The 19,709-nt window shown below is 35.7% G+C and overlaps 1 long non-coding RNA gene and 2 other non-coding genes across 3 annotated transcripts; all 3 read left to right on the top strand.

The window, feature by feature from the left end:
- Positions 1-2,598: 2,598 nt before the first annotated feature.
- Positions 2,599-3,007, top strand: LOC145114736 (uncharacterized). Its single transcript, XR_013711180.1, has 3 exons — positions 2,599-2,682; positions 2,784-2,846; positions 2,939-3,007. It is a non-coding gene; the product is annotated as an uncharacterized LOC145114736 (long non-coding RNA).
- Positions 3,008-9,232: 6,225 nt separating this feature from the next.
- On the top strand, positions 9,233-9,340 carry LOC145118175 (small nucleolar RNA snoR100). The gene has a single exon (XR_013713151.1). It is a non-coding gene; the product is annotated as a small nucleolar RNA snoR100 (small nucleolar RNA).
- Positions 9,341-9,514: 174 nt separating this feature from the next.
- Positions 9,515-9,655, top strand: LOC145118180 (small nucleolar RNA snoR74). The gene has a single exon (XR_013713155.1). It is a non-coding gene; the product is annotated as a small nucleolar RNA snoR74 (small nucleolar RNA).
- Positions 9,656-19,709: the final 10,054 nt, after the last annotated feature.

The following is a 19,709-nucleotide window of genomic DNA, read 5'->3' as shown; positions in this document are numbered from 1 at the left end:
AGCTCCACCATCATTACATCGTCGGTGCGCTGCACCCATTAAGGATACTGTCCGACGTCGTCTCCCTCTTTCTCACCCACTCCCGACAACAACCCAAAACCCTAGCTAACCAGCGTCGATGCCGACCTTCCTCTCTGATCACATTTACCTCTATCACCATTGAACGTTAGCGACACTGCCTCTGACCAACTTCACCTCTGTCACTGCTGAACGTCGGCAACAACGACTCATATCTGCACCATCACGAAAACGTCGCCTCAAATCTGCAAGTAATCATCGCATCCAAGCCTCTGTCGGCCAAGGTTTCGATCTATGCCTCCACTCCGGTTCATGTTTACATTAAGCCACAACCACCGTCCACCGCATCTACACCTTTATCTATACCTCCAAAAAAAATCTCATCTGTAGCGGATTTATTGAAACCACTGGAAACAACCGTCCATCGTCATCGGATTTGTTGGGTTACCACCAAATATGTTGGATTGTACATTAGTGAAGACGGTTTCAGAAAGAGAATATGAAGCCACCTTCGAAAACCACCACTGGAGCGTAGATCTCCAAACTATGGCGTTGACGGCTCCATCTCCTGTCACACCCCCAAACCGGAACGGCGGAAACGTTCAGGGGCGGATGACGTCATGTACAGTATCACAACAATTGCATAATAGTAATCAAAGTACAACAACCATTACATTGATAAAGTATAGTTTTACATTCGGGTTCAAATCAATGTATACTTGACACCAAAATGTATAGCAAAAGTTAAAAGACATGAGTCTATGAAGCTCCGTCTTCTCAAAAACTGTGGATGCCTGTTTACTGATTTCCTGAGAATACAAGTAGTTTTAAAAAGAGTGTCAACAATTAAGTTGGTGAGTTCATAAGCATGTTTGTAACTGAAATCTGTTATTTGTTCCTTGAAAATGTAAGTATGTTTTCCCAGAAAATCCTATATTTTCTATTGTAATGTGTTGTAGTCTTAATACCCTAAGACCAAAACGTGTAAATGTTATTGTACTCTGAAATAGTATAATGTAGTTTTAATTCACATAAAACCATGAAAAGTATGTTTTCTCTGTACTGGAACAGTATTCTGCATTTGTACTTGTATAAGAACTGAGTAATTGTAAGTGTCTGGATTCACCAGTTGTACTTGTAAAATACTGAATTATAGTTTTATTATTTAATAAAACTATGTGAAGTTGTTTACTTATTCATACACTAATCGTATTATTCAATACCAAATTGTGAGTTATTACAACCATGTTTGATGACCTAAGATGACCTGAACACGACGTTCTTCAGGCGTCGCAATCGGTACGACATTTGTCACCCCAAGCCTGCCGGCCTGACTGTAGCTAACAGTTGAGGTGTGGGATTGTCAGTCCCGTATAGATCTATACACAAGTGTCACACTCTCCCTCCAGGAGACTCTGATTATAATTTCAGGACTTGGTTGGTATTTAGATAAGTACGTGAAGTATGTCTCACAAATGTTATATTGACGGTTACATGTAGAATAATGAAAAATTACTTTGTAATGGATAAACTGTAAGTATATCTCATAAACTATATTTATTATAGTTTATAGGTTTGTTTTCCATAATGTATTCTGAATATGTAAAGTAGTGCACATGATCCATAAACTATATTTATTATAGTTTATATGTTTGTTTTTCGTATTGTATTCTGAACTTTGAAAAATAATATATAAGTTTCATAAACTATACCTATTAATTCGACAAGTTTAAATTGTAAAATTTATGATACGGTTGTTCCGTGAAATTCAACATTTATGTCCAAATTGTACTAAAATAGATTGCAAAATAATTTTTTTGTTTAACAAGTTTTAAATGGTTTTATACTCATATAAATATAATATTTATATAATTATGATTAAAAAGGCAGTCGAATAAATAATTATACCATAAGCCCACAACCAAACAAGGAACAGAAAATAGAGCAAAATTATCAATTTTAAGCCTGTTGAACCCTAATTATATTATATTATATTATATTATATTATATTATATATATATATATATATATATATATATATATATATATATATATATAGAAAGAGAGAGAGGGCTAGGTTCAAATGTTTCTAGCAACTATTGTGTTCCTAAATGCACCAATCACAAATTAGCAAATAATTAAATAATTAATTAAATCAAAAATGGCATTTCTGGTTTTTTCACTTTCAATTAAGGAAACAAAATAAATATATGTCGACCTAATATATTTTCTTTATAACCATCGACCATTCGCAGACTGTATCCCTCATCTTGCCACTGTCGTATCTTCATCTTCCTCCCTCTCCATCGTCGGCTTCGTATTCCATCACCGAAATCGGTCAATAGCTGCCGTCGTACACCAACATCATATCCCTGGTACGTTCTTGAACTCAATTTCTAATTTTTAAACCTATTTATGATTTTACAATCGACCATCTTCCATCTCCTTCTTCGATTAAAACAATTCCTTTTTGAAATATGATTTGAATGCTCATCTAACTGTGTTCAATATGTATATATAATCAAAACAGTTATTTTTAGCATCAATTGCACTTATCAATTTTATATCATCTTTTTCCAGCTAGGTTTAGTAATAGATCTAACAAACACTAATCGGTACTATCGGGAGTCAGATTGGACCGGAGAAGGTATTAAATATGTTAAGGTAAGATCTTCAGTGACACTTCTTGGTCTTGTTTTGTATAAGTGTCCCAAATCACAATAAAACAAGCTCATTAATTTTCTCAATCGCCCTTTTAAACTCAGATCAGGTGTGCAGGAAGGGATTCAGTGCCTGATAACGAGTCTGTAGAAAAGTTCATTCAGGAGGTAGTAGACATCTGTTAGTTTGATTTTTGAAAATTTCGACACTTATGATTTGTGAATATGATGTTACTGACATTTGTATTTATGTTACTTAGACAACCCGATTCAGCTCCCAACAAGCTCATTTAAATAAGTATGTGCTTGTCCACTGCACACATGGACATAATTGGATAGGTTATATGATTGTGCATTTTCTTATTCGGTCAGAATCAGTTTCCCTCACAGAGGTAAGTGATATGAATTTGATTAGTCAGCGAGAGTTCTTAAATCTTAAATTGTCTTCTTTATGTTTAACAAATCATGCAGGCAATATATAGATTTTTTGAAGCACGTCCTCCAGGGATTTACAAACAAGATTACATCAATGATCTATACAATCTTTTTGGTGAACAAATTCCTAAAAACTTTGTTTGCCCCCAAACCCCTGAATGGAAGAGGTCACCTGATCGGGATGATGATGATGATGGAAATACCGGTTTGCAGGTTAGATGATTGGGACCTTGATAATGAAAATTTTCATTCTTACACTTGATCTTCTAATTATAAGAGTTTGTAGGGAAATAATGTGCAAGCAAGTGTTTTGGGGGCAGGCGATGTGCAAATTCTGTGGGGGCGGATGAGATGGGATATGATATCGCACCAAGTGAGGTGACAAATGATGATGTATTGGGAGATCCTGTGCCATTTAATTAGATAGAGTCAATAAGGCAGTTTTGCAATCAAGTTCTAAAGTTGAATATACGGGTAAGTAAGTATTTTGGTAACTTGTTATGTTTATGGTTAGTTAGTAGTAATACAGAATCAAGTTCTTTTAGAATTGAAGTTAATAAGTGTAGTTATGTTATTTTGGTGTATTCAAACTTGTAAATTCTTTCAGAATGAGAAAACACAATATTCTTTTAGAATGAGGTTAGTAACACTCATCGATTTGATGCCTATTATTCGTAAAAGAATTCGTTAAAGAATGTTATTTAAGTGTATTATGTATGTATTCTGTCAGAATTTATTTATATAAATGCATTCTGTTAGAATGTCTTTGAGAATGTTTCTTAACAACAAGTATATTTGTATAACGGGTAATACTAACAAATAATGTATCTTATTCTTTCATAATTGCATGGAGAAGGAATTCAATATTGATCATACAAGAGAAATATTTGGAATCGAGTTCAACAACAAGTATATATGCGAAGATCAAGTGGATATTTTGTTAGAATATGTATAACTATATTAAAATGTATAAGGATATTAGTATGTAAGAGTATGTATGAATTTGTATTTTATTTCGGATGTGTATTAAGAATAAAATCATAGACCTAGCTTGGATGTATATGAATAATATCTAGAATTCTTAAATCAGGTTAATTATCAAAAATGTCTGCATTAAATATATTCTGCAAGAATAAAACCGAAAATATATTTACTAGTTTATGGTTGGCATTCTATCATTCTGGCAGAATAATATCAGCTTTTTAAATTTTAATTAATTTAAAATATTCAGATTTTTAAAAATAATGGAATTAATTATCCATAAAAATCCGAAAATTTCCTTTTTTAATATAGGTTAATTGACTAAAATGCCCTTATGCTGAAATTTGTGTGATTATACGGTACATGTTACCCTATTGTAATATCATAGACCCTCAGATCATGACTTTTGATTCTATTCCATCCGGTGGTCCAGATCTGTGCATTCTGACACACAATAGTTAGTAAAACAAAATAACCAAATTGTGAGTTATTATAACGATGTTTGATGACCTAAGATGACCTGAACACGACGTTCTTGAGGCGTTGCAATCGGTACGACATTTGTCACCCCAAGCCTACCGGCCTGACTGTAGCTAACAGTCGAGGTGTGGGATTGTCAGTCCCGTATAGATCTATACACAAGTGTCACGCTCTCCCTCCAGGAGACTCTGATTATAATTTCAGGACTTGGTTGGTACTTAGATAAGTACGTGAAGTATGTCTCACAAATGCTATATTGACGGTTACATGTACAATAATGAAAAATTACTTTGTAATGGATAAAATGTAAGTATATCTCATAAACTATATTTATTATAGTTTATATGTTTGTTTTCCATAATGTATTCTAAATATGTAAAGTAGTGCACATGATCCATAAACTATATTTGTTATAGTTTATATGTTTGTTTTCCGTATTGTATACTGAACTTTGAAAAATAATATATAAGTTTCATAAACTATACATATTATAGTTTATATGTATGTGTTCTATTGAAACGAAAACCTTTGTATTGTTAATAATTTGGCAAGTTTAAATTTGTAAAATTTATGATACGGTTGTTCCGTGAAATTCAACATTTATGTCCAAATTGTACTAAAATAGATTGCAAAAATAATATTTTTGTTTAACAAGTTTTAAATGGTTTTATACTCATATAAATATAATATTTATATAATTATGATTAAAAAGGCAGTCGAATAAATAATTCTACCATAAGCCCACAACCAAACAAGGAACAGAAAATAAAGCAAAATTATCAATTCTAAGCATGTTGAACCCTAATTATAATATATATATATATATATATATATATATATGTGTGTGTGTGTGTGTGTGTGTGTGTGTGTTTTTAAAACGACATCGATTGACAATATTTGAAATTATTTAGATATTAACACAAAATTTATTGTGTTACACTTGTATTCCCCCCCCCCCCTAAAACAATGAACAATAATGAAAACGTAGGGGAATGAACTCACCTTGAGTGCATGTTCTTGGTTGGTTACGATGTGGTAGTTATGATTCGCGGGTTAGAACATGTGTTAACAAGCGTCTCCTAATATTATTATACACATAATATTATATGTGGATTAGTTGAATTTACATGTTAAATGTTTGTAAAAGACTAAAGTAATTCATAGTACTTACTAATTTTCTGGAAATTTTGGATGCAGATACGATGTGTTCTTGAATATACTTTGAAGGTTTGAAGTTTAACTGGGTGAATGTTTTGATACTTGAGAGAGAATAGGGAACGTTTCCGTTTACTAGATGTGTGAAATGAGGTATAATGTTAATATAGTATCTTAAGTAGGAAGGAAACTTACGAGGCGGTGAATGTGATTTTTACGTTGGTAATTCAATTATATCACCTTGGGAAGCTGAATTAGGATAAGATATTTAGATATTTGATGAGTTTATTATCAAATTGCAAGTGTTTGCGGCCAAAATGAAAGGGATTTCGATCAACATGACCGAAATCACACAAATACAATCACAATATGTTGATTTCGGTCCTTAAGGTCAAATAGAAAAGGGTTTGCGGTCATAAAGTCCAATAGAAAAGGGTTTTCGACCTAGGTCTTCTAGAAGGGATTGATTTCGGTCCAAGGGTGGTCCATGAAGTAAGTTTTCGGTCTACACTTAGCTAAGGCCCCCTCATGGCCGAAAACACAATGATAATGGGAAATTCATGCTTTTTTACTTTACATCCTTGACTTATGTTGACTTGTATATTAAGTTATATATGCATAGTTTTCAATATAGGTGTTTATAACTTATATAAACATGCCCTTAAGGCATTCACATTCTTATTGTATTAATGTTATGATATGGATTTACTTGTATACGATTGTAGTTTATACTTTTATTCGAATAAGTTCGACTTACATTGACTTGAACTAACGGGTTGTTACATCTCCGTCTCTCTTGCTCTCATTTTGTGTTGCATCAGCACACATAAAAAATCAGTGTGTTTTGTGTTTCACTGCTCTGGTGTTTCTACAAGACCTGGTGGTCGACGATGGTGGCTTAAGGCGGCTGGGAAGAAGAACGAGGAAAAAAAGGGTCATCGACAATGTTTCTGGGAGAAAAAGAAATGGTGGTCGACGATGGTGCGCGGTGGTCTGGCGGTGTTGCGTGGTGGTCCGATGGTAGAAGATTAACTGAAGAAGATAAATTGATGAGGGATTAAAGGGTGTGGGTGGGGTTAGGGTAGATGATAAATGTTTAGGGACGGTCTGGACAGTCTGAGTAAAAAAAGGGTCATCAACAATTTTTTGTTTTAATTTAAATTGTTAATAACAAATAAATAAATAAAAGAGACAAAAAGAGTAAAATAGTCATTTTTATGTTCGTTAGGGACGGTCTGGACAGTCTGAGTGAGAAAAAAAAATTATAGGAACGATCCGAGTTAAATTTTAAAAAATATGGATTAAACGCGTAATTTAACACCTGGACGAGGGACGAATAATGTAATTTAGTATATATATATATATATATATATATATATATATATATATATATATATAAATAATAAAAAATGATAGTATTTTATATGCAATAATGACCCACTAAAAAAACATTGACGATTTAATTTAAGGGCGTGTCTGACAAAAGTAGTTGTTAGCTGGAAGCGGGTAGCAGGTAGCGTGTAACGGGTAGCTGGTAGCGGGAAGCCGTAACTTTTATTTGTTATATGAGTGTTTGGTAAAAGTAGCTGGAAGTTTTTGAAATATATAAAATTACATAAAAGGACAATTGATTAAAAATAAATAGATTTTTAAGGGTAATTATGGAAATTGATTTCAAAAGCTCGGTAGTGTTTTGTTAAACGTTACATGAACTAGCTTTTAGATTTGGAGCGTTTTGTTTAAACTAAAAGTTAAACGCTCGTTGGTCCCTATGGTATTAAAAAAACTTTGGACAGGGTCCAAAAAGGTTCAAACTTGTATGGAATGTCCAAAATCAAAACATTTCTGTGATTTTGGTCCAAAAAAACTTGAAAATACGATTATACCATTTTATTTTATTTTTTGTATTTTTTTTATATTTATTGTAATACTATCTTAATTAAAGAATAAATAAAAAAGAAAAAAATTACCCCCACCTCTCTCTCTCTCTCACACACACACACATACACACGACCTTTTCTATTCAGATCTCCTTCCCCACCCTTCATCTTCAACCCATCTTGTTGTATCTTCCACAAACCAGAGACACGACATCGCAAATACTTCACTTCGTGAAGAATTTTCAATTTGTTCACCTCACGTTTCTTACCTCGTGTTTCTTCACCTCGAGTTTCTTTTCTGAGACCGACTAAGATCAGATCGGTGATTCCAACTCCAATGGTGTGCATCAGGGACAACTCTGATTAGGGTCAATGAGGGTTCCCCTGTTCACGTTGCTTTCTGTATCTTTGAACACCCTTAAGCCTAAATCGAGCACAACTCTGATCGAATAAGTGATTTTCACAAGGTTATAATCGAGGTTCCTCAAATTATAGAAGCTATTGGAGGATTAAAGTTGATCACGACAAGTATGGCTTCATTTTGGTGTTTTTGATCTTCTGGTGCAATTTCAAAGGTGACTTATAGCCGATTTTCGTGATATTGTTAAAACCCTCCCTCCCCCCCCCCCCCCCACACACACACACACAAAAAAAAAACCCAACAAAGAGATGATGAAACCTACAAATCAGTTTTCGGTAAGATAAGGGAGAACCAGATAATATAACAGACATGGAGTTGAGAGCAAAACATTGAAGTACAAATGGGGGTTAGCGACTGCCAAAGAGGGATTTACGAGAGGGGGTTTTGCCGAACATGCTTTCAAATCCATCTCCTCTAAAATTGGACAATGAAATTCCTACTATTGTTCGATCATAGAGTAAACCCAACAAGTACGCTCGTTTCTTCGTTTTTTCTCAGCTATGCTATCGCCAAAGGAGAGAGAGAGAGAGAGAGAGAGAGAGAGAGAGAGAGAGAGAGAGAGAGAGAGAGAGAGAACGGCGGGGGTGGGGTATATTTTTTTTTCTTTTCTTTTTATTTTTAAAGTAAAAAATACAAAAAAGTATTAGAATAGTATTATAAAAAATAAAAAAAAAATGCATAACCGTCTTTTTAAGTTTTTTTGACCAAACTCATAAGAAGTTTTTGATTTTAGAACTTTAACTTTTTAAACTTTATCCAAAAAAAAAATTTTGTAAACCACAAAGACCAGTTTCACAGTTTTAGTTTTATCTGTTTTAATGTTTTATCAAACCACAAGTACCAAACACTTAATTTTGATAAAATTATTACTTTATATCGACCGTCATGTTTTGCTATTTTTGGATTAACCCGATAAAACCCTAACCCATCTTATCATCCTGCTTATTTATAGACGCATCGACCTGATGAAGCTTTCCGTCTTCTCTGATTTTCTCTTGCGATTTCATATTTACTTCTCATCATTCTTCTTAAAGATTTGATTTTTTCGAACGATTCTTTACAAATCTGCTAATTGTTTTCCTCGATTTCTTTTAAAATTTCGAATTTATTTTTTTGATGTTTGTTTCTTGAATTCTGACGTCGATGAGATTCGAAAAACTCGACGGATCCGTGTACAAATAAGCCGATGCTCTGGATATATGTGATGAAGGTAGCATGGTAATGTGCACGGAGATCAAGTAACTTTTAGGTCGTCATGTCTGCTCCCTTTGATTTTCTCTGATTTGGGGGCCTGGATTAAACCTACATTTGCTATTTTTATATATTCTATATTTTCCAAATTACATCTTGATTTATATATTTTATGCTTAGATTCAAGTAAACTTGTTCGATAAAAAAGAAACCGATTTTTGTCGAATACAACTAGACAAGTAGTTATCATTGCCTTTTTTTTTTTTTTTTTTTTTCTAAAATTAACCTGATGTATAAAAGCAGGGATCTATTGCCAAATATTAATGTGAATCGATCTCCCGTAAACATCAGGGAAATAGAGCTGGGCATCGTTATTGGGTGAACCTCTTGAATTCTTATATGATGGATAAGGTTCAGTAAACGAAGCTATATTTTTTGCTTTTAAGTATCCGTATATTTAAGAAACCCCACAGAGCTTTTTAAGATTGATATTCTATTTATATCTAAAACGAAACGATCCGTCGCTAACATATTTAGCTGTTTCTTTTTCTTCTAAAATTCTACTTGATGTTCTTACTGCACATTTGTTGGAATACTGGAATTTGGGTATTTTCTTAGAAGCTAAAGGATGTTTTATTCTTTAAAAATGAAAGGCAATTTGTTAAAAGATTTTGCATTTTTGTAGAACTGTATATCAATTTGAACTTCTAACATGAGCGTTGGAATCTCAGATAGCTTGGTGTTTTTGTGAATTTCATGAAAATCGTGCTAGTCTTAATGCAGTACTGTGTCATATGGAACAATAGTTTCACCAGAGTGAAACTTTGAAGGTAAAAGTTGAACGTAATATTGAAGAACAAGAGTTAGAGATAGGTATGCATGAGAGCAATCCTTTAATGAAGGAATATACCCTATACCACACCATATTTTGTGAATATTTTGGACAATTAGTTGAAGCAGCGTTTTTTTGGAGGAAAAGTAATATCATCTTCCTAGTTTGAGCGATTAGTAGGTATTGATATAAATCGGTTAGGAAACCAAAAAACTATGGGAATAAGACTTATTAAGGTAATTAATTTTTGGTGTGTTCACATCCGGGTAACTATTTTTTTTTTTTTACACGTTTATTTAACAAACTTGTTGGAGTGTTTATATATGACCATTATGATCTGTTATAGCAAACTAGGATTTAACCTGCTATAACAAGTTCGTTACCATTTGTAACAAACAAGAAAATTTAGGTAACGAACTTGTTGGAGTGTTTATATATGACCATTCTTGTTTATTTACTTATGCTTTATATATTTAAGAAAATTTAGTAGACACTCCAACAAAAAAATCTAGGTAACGAACTTGTTGGAGTGTCTACTAAATTTACTTATGCTTTATATATTTAAGAAAATTTAGTAGACCCCACATATCTGTATCTCCTCACCATCCCATCTTTCATCCTTCTCAATTTCTATTTATTTTCCATCTATAGTGATATCGACGTCTTCATCATCCCTTCTTTTTTCGGTCCTTCAACTCCGTCGAATCAACACCACAACCCACTAAAGATGAAGAGACAGTAGGTTATGGTGTTGGTTCGCCAGAGTTGAAGTACCAAAAAAAGAAGGATGGCGAAGACGTCGATGTTACTAAAGATGGATAAGAAATAGAAGTTGGGGACGATGAGAGATGGGATGGTGACCGGTAAGATCCAATTTAAAGTTCTCAAATGTGGTTTTAGGTTTACAGTGAGGAGATATACATATGTGGGGTATATTAATTTTTTAAAATATATAAAAAATAAATACATAAATAAAAAAATTAATTAAAAATTAAATTAATAAGGGCAAAATAGTCTTTTAAGATAAGACAGATCATCCGAGGAGAGATACAAATATGTGGGGTCTATTAATTTTTTAAAATATGTAAAAAGTAAAATACATAAATAGGAAAATTAATTAAAAATAAATTAATAAGGGCACAATAGTCTTTTTAGGAAAGACAGGGACCAAACGCACAACAAAAATAAACAATAGGGACCATCCAAGTTAAAAAAATAAGTTAGGGACCAAAAACACAAATTCTCCTAAACCACATGGACCATTCGTGGAATTTAATTTTTACTTTTCGTTTTGTTCATATTTGGGTAACTTTTTTTTTGTACACATCTAGCTAATGAATTTGTTGAAAGCGTTCACATCTAGGATTTAACCTGCTATAGCAGGTCATAATGGTCATATGTGAACACTCCAACAAGTTTGTTACCTAGATGTATACAAAAAAAAGATATTTACCCAGATGTGAACATACCGAAAAGTTAATTACCTTAATAAATCATATTCCCAAAAACTATTAAGGATTGAATGTAGAACCTAGAATTGGATCAAATACCACTAACTGGTTATGGTTTGGTTATTTTTAGGAAATATGTTAGCAAGAATGTGTTCGAAACCAGAACCAGCCTAAACCGGGTTTAGACCGGAACAGAAAGAAATGAAAACCAAAAATATGGATTAGGGAAATTGACTTGTATAGGACTAATTGGTTTCAACTCGTTTCAGTTTGTTTTTTTGGTTGAAAGACTCATCCCTCAGTAGGTAATGATGGTAATCCCTCAGTAGGTAATGATGGTAGATAGACTTATGTCCAGGAAAAGGGAATAACCTAGTGCATTTCCATTCCGAGATTCGATCACACCGTACAACTTTAACAATAATAACCCACCCAACAAACGAACACAAAACTATAAATCACTCGTAACCCTGCCTATGAGAAACAAAGCGAAAAAAAATAAATTACAAAACGAAAAAAATAAATTACAATTGAAGAAATTGTATCTCACTTGACTTAGCCTAGCTAGCATACTATGGCCACAACTATTGCCTAAGAATTTCCCAAAAAGAAAAAACTAAACGACTGAGAATTCAGAAAGAAAGCATTTGATTCACATTCTGGAAAAATAGTTAAGGTGATCACTCCTTACGGTTTAAGAATTCTCCAGCAAGAAAAAACTGAATTAATTTGATTCACATTCTTAAAAAATAGTTAAGATGAGCAAAATACTTATAAACTATAAAAAAAACAAAAAAAAAACGGAATCATAGAAGAACAAAATCGTTTTTAAAAACATTTTTTCCGTTTGGTTTTGAGTTAAAAAACACTAAAAAAGAACCATATTGTTTATATGTATATATACAAAGTTACATGGATATATAGATCAAACATGTTTTGTAGTGGCAATTTTTGTAAATAAGACAAAGGTGCTAAATTTTATATGGGATCATTTGTGTCGAGCAAATATGCTGACAAGGGACTATTTATGTAAATAAAGCAAATATGCTAAATTTTGTATTAAGAATAAAAGGAAAAGATGGAAAAAAGACAAAATTATATAAATGGTTCATGTGTTTTCTAAAACTTATTTGGTTGGTTCGTGGTCCACAATGAAATTATCATTTTGATATTTTTAATTTCTTTTACCAATTTTCTTAATTAAATTTAACCTAAAAAAAAATTAAAAACACCTCACCCCAACCTGTGGGTAACCATACCCTCACTCATTTCTCATTCATTTGTTTACAATATATTTCTAACCCAACCTAATTCCATTTTATATGTATCCTCTCCAAACCATCTAACTTACTTAATGTCAATTTCTTAGTGGGTAATCAAGAATGAAATAAAAAAAAATGAACGAAGACCACCGCCCTCCACCCTACCACTGTATTTCTTCACCATGCCAACAAAATTGAAAGAACCATTTTAACAAACCGGTGGTGGGTGTGAGCAAAGTTATATTTCAAACAACCGGAACACACACTAGTGTACAAGAAGCCAACGGTGATTGTTGAGCAAATATCCAACCATTTTGGCAGAGTTTGTTGCGTCCGCTCCTCTCACGCCTCTACTTAAACCTGACAACAGGATACGTCCGATTGCAGTAGGCACTATATGGAGACGTCTGGTTTCCAAGGTTGCCATGAAAGGTGTGGGTAAAGAAATGGCCAAGTACGTTAATGATTTTCAGTTCTGGGTTGGTGTATCTGGCGGTGCTGAGGCTGTGTTACACAGTGCCAATAGGGTGTTGAGTGAACACCATGCTGATGGGTCTCTTGTAATGCTGACTGTGAATTTTTCGAATGCCTTTAACCTGGTGGATTGATCAGCATTGCTCCACGAGGTTAAGAAGATGTGCCCTTCCATTTCTTTGTGGGTGAATTTCTTGTACGGGCAAGCAGCGAGACTTTATATCGAAGACCAACATATATGGTCTGCCACTGGGGTGCAGCAAGGTGACCCCGTGGGCCCTCTTCTTTTTGCCCTCATTTTGCACCCGCTTGTGCACAAGATTAGAGACAATTGTAAGCTCCTTCTCCATGCTTGGTATCTAGATGATGGGACTGTCATTGGGGATTCAGAGGAGGTGGCTAGAGTGTTGAACATAATTCGGTTGCATGGTCCAGGTTTGGGTCTTGAGTTGAACATCAAGAAAACGGAGATTTTTTGGCCCTCCTGTGATGGTAGGAAGCTTCGTGCCGATTTATTCCCAACGGATATAGGGAGACCTTCTTTGGGGGTGAAGCTCCTTGGGGGGGGGGGGGCTGTTAGCAGAGACGCAAGGTTTATTAGCGGGCTGGCCATGAAGAGAGCGGTCAATGCTGTTGATTTGATGGGCCTTCTTCCACAACTATGTGACCCGCAGAGTGAGCTCCTTTTGCTTCGATCATGTATGGGCATTGCAAAACTTTTCTTTGGTTTAAGCACATGCCGGCCGGTACACACAGAAGAGGCAGCGTTGTTCTTTGACAAAGGATTGCCCAGGTCTATCGAGGATATGGTGGTATGTGGAGGCCCCTTCTTTGGAGTCATTCAGTAGCGCTTGACTTCCTTACCTATTCGTTTCGGTGGTTTGGGTTTGTACTCGGCCTACGAGGTTTCCTCCTACGCATTTGTAGCCTCGAGGGCCCAATCTTGGGCATTACAAGACCACATCTTACGTGACAGTGACGTATGTGGTATGGACTCGGATTACCTATGTGCTATGACTCGTCTTCGCGATACGATTCCGGGATTTGACTGTAGCGGTTTCACTAATAAGGACACCGCCCCCTTAAATCCCAAAAAGCTTTGGCGTGTGCCCTTTTAGCAAAATCGTCCAAGATATGGAAGTCGACTTCGACATGACTGTCAGACAGAAAGCAGTCTTTGAGTGTCTGCGGGCACCTCATGCTCAGGATTTTCTGCTAACTATCCTTATTGATGGTCTTGGCCAGCATTTGTCTCCTGTGGAGTATCGAACTATCCTTCGTTACCGCCTCATGATTCCCATATTCCCAATTGACGAGATATGCCCAGTTTGTCGCAAGGCATGTTTGGATACCTTTGGGGAACATGCGGTTCATTGTAGAGAGCTCCCTGGTTTCAAGTATAGACATGATGTGGTTCGGGATGTTCTCTTTGATGCGTGTCGGCGTGCTGGTATTTCTGTGAAGAAAGAAGCGCCAGTGAACTTTTTGACGGACTCGCAGGATGGAAGGTCCATACTTAGACGGCTGACATTTTGGTCTTTGGATGGATAGGAGGGAAGCATGCGTGCGTGGATCTTACTGGGGTCTCTCCTCTCGTTGGTTTGGGGAACGGGGGTTTCACAGTTGGGCATGCCGCTTTGAAAGCCGCTGCGTGCAAAGTGGTAAAGCACGGAAATACATGTATAGAAAATCAACATGTGTTTGTACCTTTTGCATTCGATACATTTCGTTTTCTCGCACCAGAGGCGGTGGAGCTCCTCAATAGAGTCCAACGGGTCATGCATTATAATTTCATATCTCCTAGATCCACAAATGTTGTTTTCAAAAGAATTGGTTTTGCCATCCAAAAAGGGCTAGCGGCGCAGCTTGTTGCCCGTTTGCCTTCAATCGATATGTATTGAACTATATAACTTATTGTCTAAATAAAAATGTAACTTTAATTTTCATAAACTCTACCTTGACAACAATTTGTTTTCTAATTTAGTAACTCTCCAAACACTTTTGGTTTTAGTGCTATCAGATTCCAACAAGCTTTGGGTCGAAATAGTAGCTAGATTGCATTACAACATGGTAATTTACAATTGAATGTCAATGGAGTTAGATCAAACGGTCAGCAAACAACGTTTCCTGAAGCAAACCAAACTTTATATGGAGCTCTTGTAGCGATTCCACCCAACAAGTAGATTAGAAATGGAATCGTGGGTATTTCCAATCCAACGATCAACGGTAATCTTGTCTCAAATAGTATGACAAGGGGAATAGTAGAGATACATCTTCAATGTCATCTTCTCCTTATCAATTTAGTGGATTTGTGATGGGAAAGAAACACTCATCTCCTTTTCGGTATATTATAGAGTCAGGTTGAGATTTTTGGCGTTAAAAAATTATGGAAGTGAGGGTCACCCGTGAGTTGTTGGTTTCCGGCTAGAAAGAAGATCAGAGGTGGCTATTGAGATTTGGAAGGAAACAAGAGAGGTGATGTAGGATTATGTGGTATAACAGGAAAAAGAGAAAGATGAGGGTGAGGTTGGATTGCCGATGAAGTTTGAAGGACAACAATTCTTAGTGATCTAGATCATTTGGCTTCAAATGGGGTTACCAGTGAGAAGAAGAAGGGAAGTAGAGAGATCGGTGGCTAAGAATGAAAGAATGAAAGGTGGGGGAAGAAATAATGAACATATTTAGGGTTATTGTTTATTATTTCTTTTTAAATAGTTGTAGTTAAAGGAAAAGGTAAAAGAAATTAAAAATAGTGAAAAAACAACTATGCAAGTTTTAGAAATCACGAGGACCATGTTTGTCAAAAATATTAACAAGGACAAAAGTTGTGACCATTGGTAAAGCACAGGGACCATTTATGTAATTTTGTCAAAAAATGTAACGACCCAAAGATGTAAAAAATTCATTTTTAATTCAACCCAAAACATTAATTATCTTTAAGTCATCATTCGATATCTGCTTATCTAAATATTCAAAAGTACTTCTATAAGAAAATAGTTATCAGAGTATAATCCCAAAATCATCATGATGCGGAGACATGAGTGGATGCGCCGCGATCAAGTCGGGCCCTTCCCTTTCGAATCGGAAGTACCTGAAACCGTAACCATAAAAACCATAAACACAAAGCTTAGTGAGTTCTCCAAGATACCACATACCATACATATCATTGAGCCTAGCCCGCATATTAGGCCCAACCCACCATAACGGGCCTAGCCCTGCCAAAACATTGGGCCTAGCCTGATCATACAAATGCAAAAGTCACAAAGACAGTTAGCACCTACATAACATAAAATTGGCCTAGCCCTTTCTGTTCCATGGGCCTAGCCCATCATACAAATGGGCCCAACCCGTCATACAATGGGCCTAGACCAGCATACAAATGGGCCTCACCCAACATACCATGCAAGAGTCACAAAGACAACTAGCATAACAAAACCTAATGGGTCGGCATTGGTGCCTTCGACCCATGAGTACAGTGAGGAGACTCACCTCAGACTACTGAATCTCACTGATAAATCTCTGGCTGCTGGCCCGCTAAAATAAAATCCTCGCGCTATCAGTCACAAAATAACATCCAATTAATAATTTGATCCTGACTCACACTAAGATTCCAATCTAAGGCAGAAGACCTTATTACCCTTTCCCTAAATTGGCCCAATGCCAAAGCCCAATCCAATTGTCCAAAAAACTCAAATTCCAAAATAATCATCCAAGGCCAAATATAGCCCATTTAGGAAAATTGGGCCCAAACCCCTTTATGGGCCTTCAACCAAGATAGTCCAATAAATATCAACAGCCCACCAATAGAATTTTGATGGCCCAACAAGGCCCAAGACAACTAAAGTCACACCATAATACTTTAACCATAATAACCCACCCAACAAACGAACACAAAATTCAAAATCACTCGTAACCCTGGCTATGAGAAACAAAGCGGAAAAAAAATTACAATTGAAGAAGTTGTATCCCACTTAACTTAGCCTGTCACGACCATTTCTCATACCCTAAGAATTCCCCAGAAATAAAAAACTAAATGACTCATTTGATTAACTGAAAAAAAAATAGTGAAGGTGATCACTCCCTACGGTCTAAGAATTCTCCAGAAAGAAAAAACTAAACTCATTTGATTCACAGTCTTAAAAAATAGTTAAGGTGAGCAAAATACTTATAAACTGTTAAAAAAAATCAAAAAAATTGAATCATAACGAAAAACAAAATCGTTTTTAAAAACATTTTTTTACGTTGGTTTTGAATTAAAAATCACTAAAAAAAGAACCACGTGTATATATACATAGTTACATGGACCATTTGTATACGTAGATGAAACATGTTTTATAGTGGCAATTTTTGTAAATAAGGCAAAGATGCTAAATTTTGTCTAGATCATTTGTGTCAATAGAGCAAATATGTTGTCGAGGGACTATTTATGTAAATAAAGCAAATATGCTAATTTTTGTCTTAAGAATAAAGACAAAATTGAAAAAATTGTCCCTGTGGTATGCATTTTTTTGGATTCGTGGTCCTTTTGAGCTAGTTTGTTGTAGATTTGGTCCCTCGGTAAACTGAAATTACTTTAATACCCTTGGGGTATTTATTTTCTATTTTTTCATTTTTCTTAAATCTAATAATTATTTATTTATTTAAAAAATAAAAAATAAGAGGGCCCACCTCTCTCTCTCTCTCTCTCTCTTTCTCATCTTCTTCCTGATGATCCATCACCTAAAACACCCACTCTCAGTGTAGAACCAGTGAAGAAGAAGGAAAGGACCGGTGATTCTTCGCCGGTAGTACCAGGCCCAACCTTCTCCGCCTATTTCCACCGAGCACCCGCTGTCAAACACCCCCGAAATTGTTGTTGTACTGTCCCGATACCCCTTCATAGCCCTCTCAACGACTGTCATCCCGTTCGTCTCCTTCCCCTATCGAAGAACTAGAATCACCAGTGATGTTTTCCCGGTTCCCACTGCCGCCACCTCCTTATCCCCTTCCTTTCCTCCTTCTGCCGAGAAACACCACCACAAGCACCCTCTCCGGCTGTTGCTACCCTTCTCAACCCCCACAACCCCGATTGAAGGCTTGAGCCACCAGAAAAATCGACTCCTCCTTCGTGCTTCATAGCGGATCAGGAAAAGAAGAAAGAAAGAAGACTGTTGTTGCTTTCGGTCCCTTTTCGTCTCCGATCAGATGGGAATCGAAAACCCATTCCCTTTCGTTTGACTGACAGACCAAACACAACCACCACAAGTCTCGATTTTAACCCTTATTGCTTGATTGAACTCCTCAGGACCACCGGCAGTCGCTATTGGTTTGATTCCCGATCAATCCTCTTTTCCTTCCTGTGTTGCAGTTGATTGGACCAAAAGACGAAGTAGGTCGTCGGAGCGGTCGTGCAGTGCCGACACCCTTCCTCCTCCCCTCTTCGCGATCCGTTTAACCACGACTGGTACCCGTCGATTGTGGCCTTGTTCTTCTCAGCTTTCGTCCGTCGCGTTCCCACTGCTCTTTCGACCAGATGAAGACGAAGAGGAACAGACCCCCCCCCTCTCGTTTTGATTGTATTGGTTTATTATACCAGATAGAGAGGAGAGAGAGAGAGAGAGAGAGAATGGGGTGTGGGCCCCATTTTATATTATATTAATAAAACATTAAATTAAATAGAAAAAATATAACAAATATATCAAGAGGGCAATTTAGTAATTTCAATTTTCGGAGGGACCATTTTCACATACAAACTAGTCCAAAAAGACCTAGAATCCAAAAAAGTCATGGTTTGGACTAAAATCCCAAAAAAATGCATACCACAGGGACCATTTTTGCAATTTTGTCAAGAATAAAAGGAAAGAGGAAAAGATGGGAAAAAAATTATATAAATAGTCCATGTATTTTCTAAAACTTACATGGTTGGTCCATAGGCCACATGAAATTATCATTTTGCTCTTTTTAATTTCTTTTACCAATTTTCTTAATTAAATTTAACCTAAAAAAAGAAATAAAATAAAAAACACCTCACCCCAACCTACGAGTAACCCTACCGTCACTCATCTCTCATTCATTTGTTTACAATATATTTCTAACCCATCCTAATTCCTATTTATATGTACCCGCTCCAAACCATCTAGCTTACTTACTGTCAATTTCTTAGTGGGTCATCAAGAATGAAATTAAAAAAAGGAATGAAGACTACCGCCCTCCACCCTACCACTGTATTTCTTCACCATGCCAACGAAATTGGAAGAAGCATTTTAACAAACATGTGGTGGGTGTGAGCAAAATTATCTTTCAAACAACCAGAACAAAGACTGCTGTACAAGAAGCCAACGGTGATGGTTGAGCAAATATACAACACCAATATTCATTAACTCTACCACGACAACAATTTGTTTTCTAATTTAATAACTCCCCAAACACTTTTGGTTTTAGTGCTGTCAGATTCCAACAAGCTTCGGGTCGAAATAGTAGCCAGATTGCA

Source organism: Lactuca virosa, chromosome 5 (genome assembly GCF_052849685.1).
Source record: "Lactuca virosa cultivar CGN04683 chromosome 5, Lactuca_virosa_CGN04683_v6, whole genome shotgun sequence".
Lineage (NCBI taxonomy): Eukaryota > Viridiplantae > Streptophyta > Magnoliopsida > Asterales > Asteraceae > Lactuca > Lactuca virosa.
The sequence above is the reverse complement of the archived record's forward strand: the minus strand, read 5'-3'. Positions and strand labels throughout refer to the sequence as shown.